Raw genomic sequence first — 6707 nt, forward strand, 5'->3', positions numbered from 1 at the left:
CACTAAAGAAACGATATCTGGAGCACAGTATTTACATATTTTTTTACTTAATGGCAAAAGAATCACGGTATTGCAAGTCCAAAACTAACTCTTCGAAGAATAAAGAACTCTATCCCAAATCAAATAAATGAGAAACTAATATTTATTTAAGAAAAGCAAATGGAAGAGAAAAAAATTGAGGACTTTGGTTTAAGTTTGCCATTTTTATGTGTTCTCATTAGCTAATTGATTTAGAAATCTATAATTTGACTACAACATTTGCTACTTATTAGGATCCCCATATAATTTGGCTTATTTTAGGTGAAAATCTAAGGAAGTTTCACCTATAGTAGATGTTGTGCTTTCAATGAATATGAGTTCATAACTAAAAGGTACTAAATTTATTTGGAGAACAATTGTTGCATCATTAACCACTAGCATATACAACACTTGTAAAGGAAATATATCTATTCCATAGCAAATTAGTGAAAACTTCTCACTTCAAGTTAAAGATTTTCCTCACGGTTCGGATGCTATCAGCAGCTCCATCAACTCCTAGCTTGTTCCCCTTGTTGGTCTCTTTCCTTGTTTGATTCTTTCCTTGTTTGATTCTATGCACATAATTCTCGTGATTGAAACCTGAAACTAACATGCAACTCCTTAATCCTCGCTACTTGATATCTTACTACTAATTTCATTCGTTTTGTAGCGACAAAATTGCAGCAGTAGCAGTACGGCAGTACAAAAATAAACCAGCGTAACTCAAGCTATATTTGTCCAAAAACTATAAATTGGTGCCATTATAAACGAGACTCAGAGTACTACAAATCTCCAAAAGACATCATTTTGCGACTCGGACCACAACTTGTCTAAATTCAGTCACAATTCTTGGGGGGGGAGGGGTTGGGTTTGGGTTTATAAGTCCCTGGGAGGACCTCAAAAGTTGCCGGCTTTTGAGGTTTCTTTTGGGATCTAAGTTTATAAAAGCCGAATTTCTAACTTCTGTTAGAAAAGGTCAAGAGGCAAATTCCTGCAAGGGTAGCATACTGGGTGTCGTGGGGGGTCTTTACTTCTTAGCAGCAGCGGGCCTACTGGCTTGCCCTTGTGGGGTTGCCATCCCACATCGGTTCTGGGGGGGGATGGGTTTGGGTTTATAAGTCCCTGGGAGGACCTCAAAAGTTGCCGGCTTTTGAGGTTTCTTCTGGGATCTAGGTTTATAAAAGTCGAATTTCTAACTTCTGTTAGAAAAGGTCAAGAGTCACAATTCAATACAGTTTCCAGACATAACCTGCAGAGAGTTCGATTTTCAGCCAATTTTTCGGATTTTCTGGCATTTATAGAAGACGAATAAGAGCTGGAATTTTATGCCATTGGGAAGGTTGTTGAGTCTAGTCTTAAATGCAATTGACTTTATTTGATTTTGACTTTTCTATAGTAAGCTATCATCAGCTTTCCGTAGCTGCTCAGAGCTGCCTGTTGGTTTGAAATGGCCAAGTTTTCTCGGCTGCGAATTAACTAGAATTCACTTAATTTTCATCCCAAATCCTTGGTTGTAAGTTTAAGAGCAGGAAATACATGAGATCCTTCTAATTAGGCTAGTTTCCACTTTCCAAGCAAGTGTAATCAACTTCACTATGTTCATGAAGAAACACCAAGCACCTCTTTTCTAAACCTCAAAATTAAGATAATAGAAGCTTAAACAATCCTTTCCTTACCTTAATTCAGCTAAGAGTTAATAAATCAAGACTTGAAATTTATATGTGGCAATGATTAGGTCCTGAAAGCACAATATTATCACCCATTAGCCTAACGAGCAACTCTTAATAATTTAGTTGCAATTGAATAACTATACTATATATAGATTATATATGAAATAAAAAATAGTAGAAAAGAGGCGAATTCTACTTTTAACATAACTTTATTCTAATTATTATTACATAAAACTTGTAATACTTGTGGATATAGGTCTCAAATGGTTGTACCAAGAAAGTATGATGATCAGCGAAGGCAAGCTCTGATAGGACATGCTTTTGAGGATTTATGAAAAAATCTCCTCTTGTTTTTCTTTTTTCTATTTTTTATACCCTTTCTATTAAAACCAATGTTTAAATGACAATGTTTTCAAAGTAATTCATTCAATGTTCATTACATTGATAACTTATATAATAATTCAAATAATTTAATAAAATACCCATTTTAGTTGGATGTTAGTTGATAACAAATTGAAATTCTAAAGAAAAAAGAAAGAAGAAATCATTGGATTATAAACCTAATTTACATATACTTATTTATTGCCCACAGTTTGAAAGCATATTTTAATATAAGTGAAAAAATGATTTTGTTCATGATCAATTAAATATTCATAGTGAAAAAATAAATAGATATACTGTGTCGAGTTTGAGACTGGCTATAAAATGCAAAATTGAAAAAAAGTATGATAAAATAGTGGCATGAACAAATGCAGTAAAAAATAAAAAAAATAAGAAAGGAGTTTAATATAATCTCTAGTACACATCTAAAGCCACTTTGATTTAATTCGTATCCCATTTCATTCTAAACCCCTCAATGTCATTATTTGAAATTTAAATGACTACAATGATCCAAACTCCAAATAATAGAGGCATAAAAGGTAAAGTCAAAATTGTTGAGTAATGGCAAATTGATTTTAACTATTATGATTATTGAACTTTCGTCATTTGTCGTAAATTGACATAAATTTTGAGGACTAAATTTGTTTTAGTCAAAATATTAAGGACCAGTTGTCACTTTAGCCCAAACTTAGGGTCCAAATCTACAATTATGCCGGTGGAATTTTTGGAATTCTAAACGGAGCTATTGCTGCATTTAGAGTGTTACACTCCTATCGTTGGATGTTTTACAAAGGCTAGCCGGGGAAGAAAGAGGTACTCCTACCTTGTTCAGTAACTGTTTTATCAACATTGATTAATCAGCCGTGCAACATCTTGCAGCACAAATTAACCTAACAACTTTTTTGACTTTATCGTGCATGATGCGTATCATATATTGCAGTTTTCGTAACACAACATTACGTTAACAATATGTATGATTTGTCTAATTCTACGAAAAAGTATGTTGCAATACGACGAAAACTGCAGTGCAATTAGTAATGAAACAAGTTTTTGTACCTAATTAGCGTGCAATATGACGGGTTTTTTTTATATACAAGTACAAGTTTAAATCCAATTTATATCCATTTTGACTGCAAAAATACAGGTCAACTAGTAGTTTAGAGCATATATCGGGTCGATCCCACGAAAAAGATTGGACAATTACCGACACTACTAAATCTTCTCTATTATTTAAACGATCAATGAATTAAAAGAAATAAAACTATGCTAAACTTATGCAAGATAATAACAAATGAAAGCTCCTTAGGTTATGGTATTCCTAGCAACTCATGCAAATGTTATTTTTGAATAATTGATTACTACTATCTTGGCTAATTATGGCATAATTTCCTTATGCATGTGAAAGCTACTCTCGTAGTGAATCAACTATACTTATAATTAATCCATACATATTCTCGTGGTTATGAAATTAGCTACAAGTTAGTTACCTCTATGAAATTATATAAAATGAATCACTAAAGTCACAAAGGTACACCTCTACTTTCGTGAGTATACTCCCTAGCTTTAGCACTTCTTGAACTAGTGTTAAATCTCAATTTTCATTGAAGAAGCAACACCTTTAGATAATCACCAAGTTAATCATGATTTAAAGAGTTAAAGTGCTAAATAACTTATTCAAAATAATAGCATCAAATAGCCAAATAACAAACACTAACAATCAAAGAAAGTTCAACCAAACCCAAGGCAAAAACTTTAGAAACACATAATAATATATAAATCCATAACTTGTATATTAACTAAACTTAGAATCAAGTACAAAAGATAAAGAGTTAAGAAGGAAATGTAACCCTTGTCATATGAGTTCATCTCCTCCATCTTCATCGCCTTCTTCATCTTTGCCTAGCTAATAAACAAGAAAGATGAACTACTAGTTAAACTATTGTATACTATACTAACCTAACACTAAGAAAATATAAGAAATACATTTTTGTGGTATTTCTTGCACTCTCCAAGACTCTCTTGATCCTTGCAAGTCCAAGGCTATATATAGATGAGTTTAGTCAAGAAATGAGGTTTCAAACATCACTTTTATAGCTGCAAAGTTGTTGTCACACGTCCATCAATAGCTTTGAATTATTGAAGGAGGAAACAAGTTGTGCAAGTGGAGAGCAGCCATTTCTGACCAGAATCCGGCCGGATTGATCCTCTGCCTTTCTTTGCAATTTCAGTTCAGTCTTCAATGTTGCTCCAATTTGCCTCAACTTCAACTGAATGTTTATTGATGATAGATGCTGAATTAACTCTTGACCAAAATATAAAACTTGTAGCCCTTTGAGTTAGCTTTCCAATGCATCAAGAATCACCTCATTTGGATTTGTGTAGGCTGATAAATGACTGAAATACCCTTCACTGCTCAATGCCTTGTTTCAGCTTCGACCAATAGAAATTGGCTACAATAATTCGGCTTTTTGACCTGGAAAACCTTCAAACTGGATTTTGATATCTTCACAAGATTTGTAGATCTATCTCTTATCTTCAAAATGGTTTAAGAATCATTTCAATCCGATCATTGTAACTCAAGTTATAGCCGAAATACAAAAATGTGTCAAAACTGTCAACTTTCCTTTTCATCCAAATGAAGTCTATTTCCAACTCCTATACAAAGTATGGATAAAATGCAAGTAAAAAGTGACAAAAAACATCATTTAATCACTTAAAAGCATTTTACACCAATTATAGCCAAAATGATCTATTTTCTTCCTACAATATTGCTAAAATGACTAAAAATAACATAAAATATCATTCAAATATAACGTAAATTAGTCACTTATCAATTCCCCCGCACTTGAGTCATTGCTTGTTCTCAAGCAATTCACACATAATCAACTACAATGACTCAAATGAAGAAAACATTATATGCACTTTTTCAAATTTAATTTCTCATGTCTTGGCAAACAATTATTATGCAATTGTTCAGTTTACACTAAATACTCATAATATCAACTAAAGAAAGATAATTATGCACTAAATTCAACAAGTTAAATTTAATCTCTCACCCTAACTTAATTTCACAAGTAAGCAAATCACATAGTCAATTTATAGCTATCCTCTGTCCAAGATCATCTCTTCCTCAATTCTCACGACTAAGAGGGATTTATTCATACTTGATTTTTTTACTCAAATAATGAAAATGCCTTTTGACGCGAAAATTGACACTTTTAGGTGAAGATCCCCGATTACTCAACATTTCACGTATTTAAGTTGCTATGCATACTGTTAATTCAAGCACCTTTTTACACGAATGTCGATATTTGTAGATGCCAACCCCCGGTTACTTGGTACAAGAATCATTAGAGTAGACCAAAAACTCTTATTCTTCTTTTTTTCTTTTTCATTTTTCCTTTTTCTTCTTTTTTTTCTTCTTTTTCAAAAGTAAAAGACAATAAATAGATATTCCCTCTTAACAAATACACAAGAATAATCAAAGGAAGAGTATAGCATTTATTGACTATATCAATCAATTACTTGCAAAATTAAGTAAAGAGGAGAAATCTCATTAAACATGCAAAATTATAGGCATAATTTTTCCTACTTCACTGGATATATTTTCTAAAATGCAAAAAATCCCAATTGTATAATAACCATTTCCAAGTCAAATGAAGACTAAATGTTCCAAAATACATATAAAGTTTCAACAAGTGGAAGAATTAGACACTTAAAGTTGGCACAATTTTGCCCTTTGTAAATAAAAGTGCAAAAATTTGAAGAATTTTTCGGCCATAGTGAAATATTGAAAAAGATTTTAGGCAAATTTTGACATAGTTTCCCCTTGTAACTGGACGAAACTCCTTGCCAACAAACCCAATTTCAAGAAAATTATCCACATGGCAATATTTTCAAGCACAATTCCAACATTTTTAATGCATTTAAATTCTCAAAATACCATCACATGGCACTAGAATGCAAGTTCAAATATTTTCCTCCCCCAAACTTAAACTTCACATTGTCCTCAACGTGAGAAAGGAAAAATAACAAAAGTAAGAGAAAGTAGTACTCCCCTATTGAACTTGTGCTATCTAAAGCCATGACCAAGTGATGAATTTCCAATTTTAAGAAGTCTTGAAACATTAAAACCACAACATAAATGAAGACCACTTGGATGAGTTCACACAAAAGAAATAAGAAAAACCACTAAAAAGTAAACATTAAAAGCACTAAGGAAAACCAATAAAACAAAAGAAAAACTAGCAGCAATGCTAAAGTAAACATGCAAGGTTGGGAACATGAACGGTGATGATGGTGACGAGCACTCCCTCAAGTAGCCGTTTGGTCCGGGGAAGAAGGTGGAGTTTCAATGCCATGTTTAGCCTCAATGTGACGAAGACGCTCCGAATTCCGTTTGTGCTCTTTTCTACTCTTCTTCACTTCGGCTTCGATACAAAACAGCTTATCCATCATCTTTTTGAAAAAAGATCGAGTGTCTTGATGTGAGGATGGACGACATGAGGAGGACAGATCAGTTGAGACCGGGTGGGCTGTTGTCTCAACCCCTTAAGCTTCTTCAATACATGCAATTTCAACTTCTTCCTCTTGCCGAATGTCACCTTGAGCATCTCCTTGAGTTGAAGGATCACCCAC

This window comes from Coffea arabica, chromosome 4e (genome assembly GCF_036785885.1).
Source record: "Coffea arabica cultivar ET-39 chromosome 4e, Coffea Arabica ET-39 HiFi, whole genome shotgun sequence".
Lineage (NCBI taxonomy): Eukaryota > Viridiplantae > Streptophyta > Magnoliopsida > Gentianales > Rubiaceae > Coffea > Coffea arabica.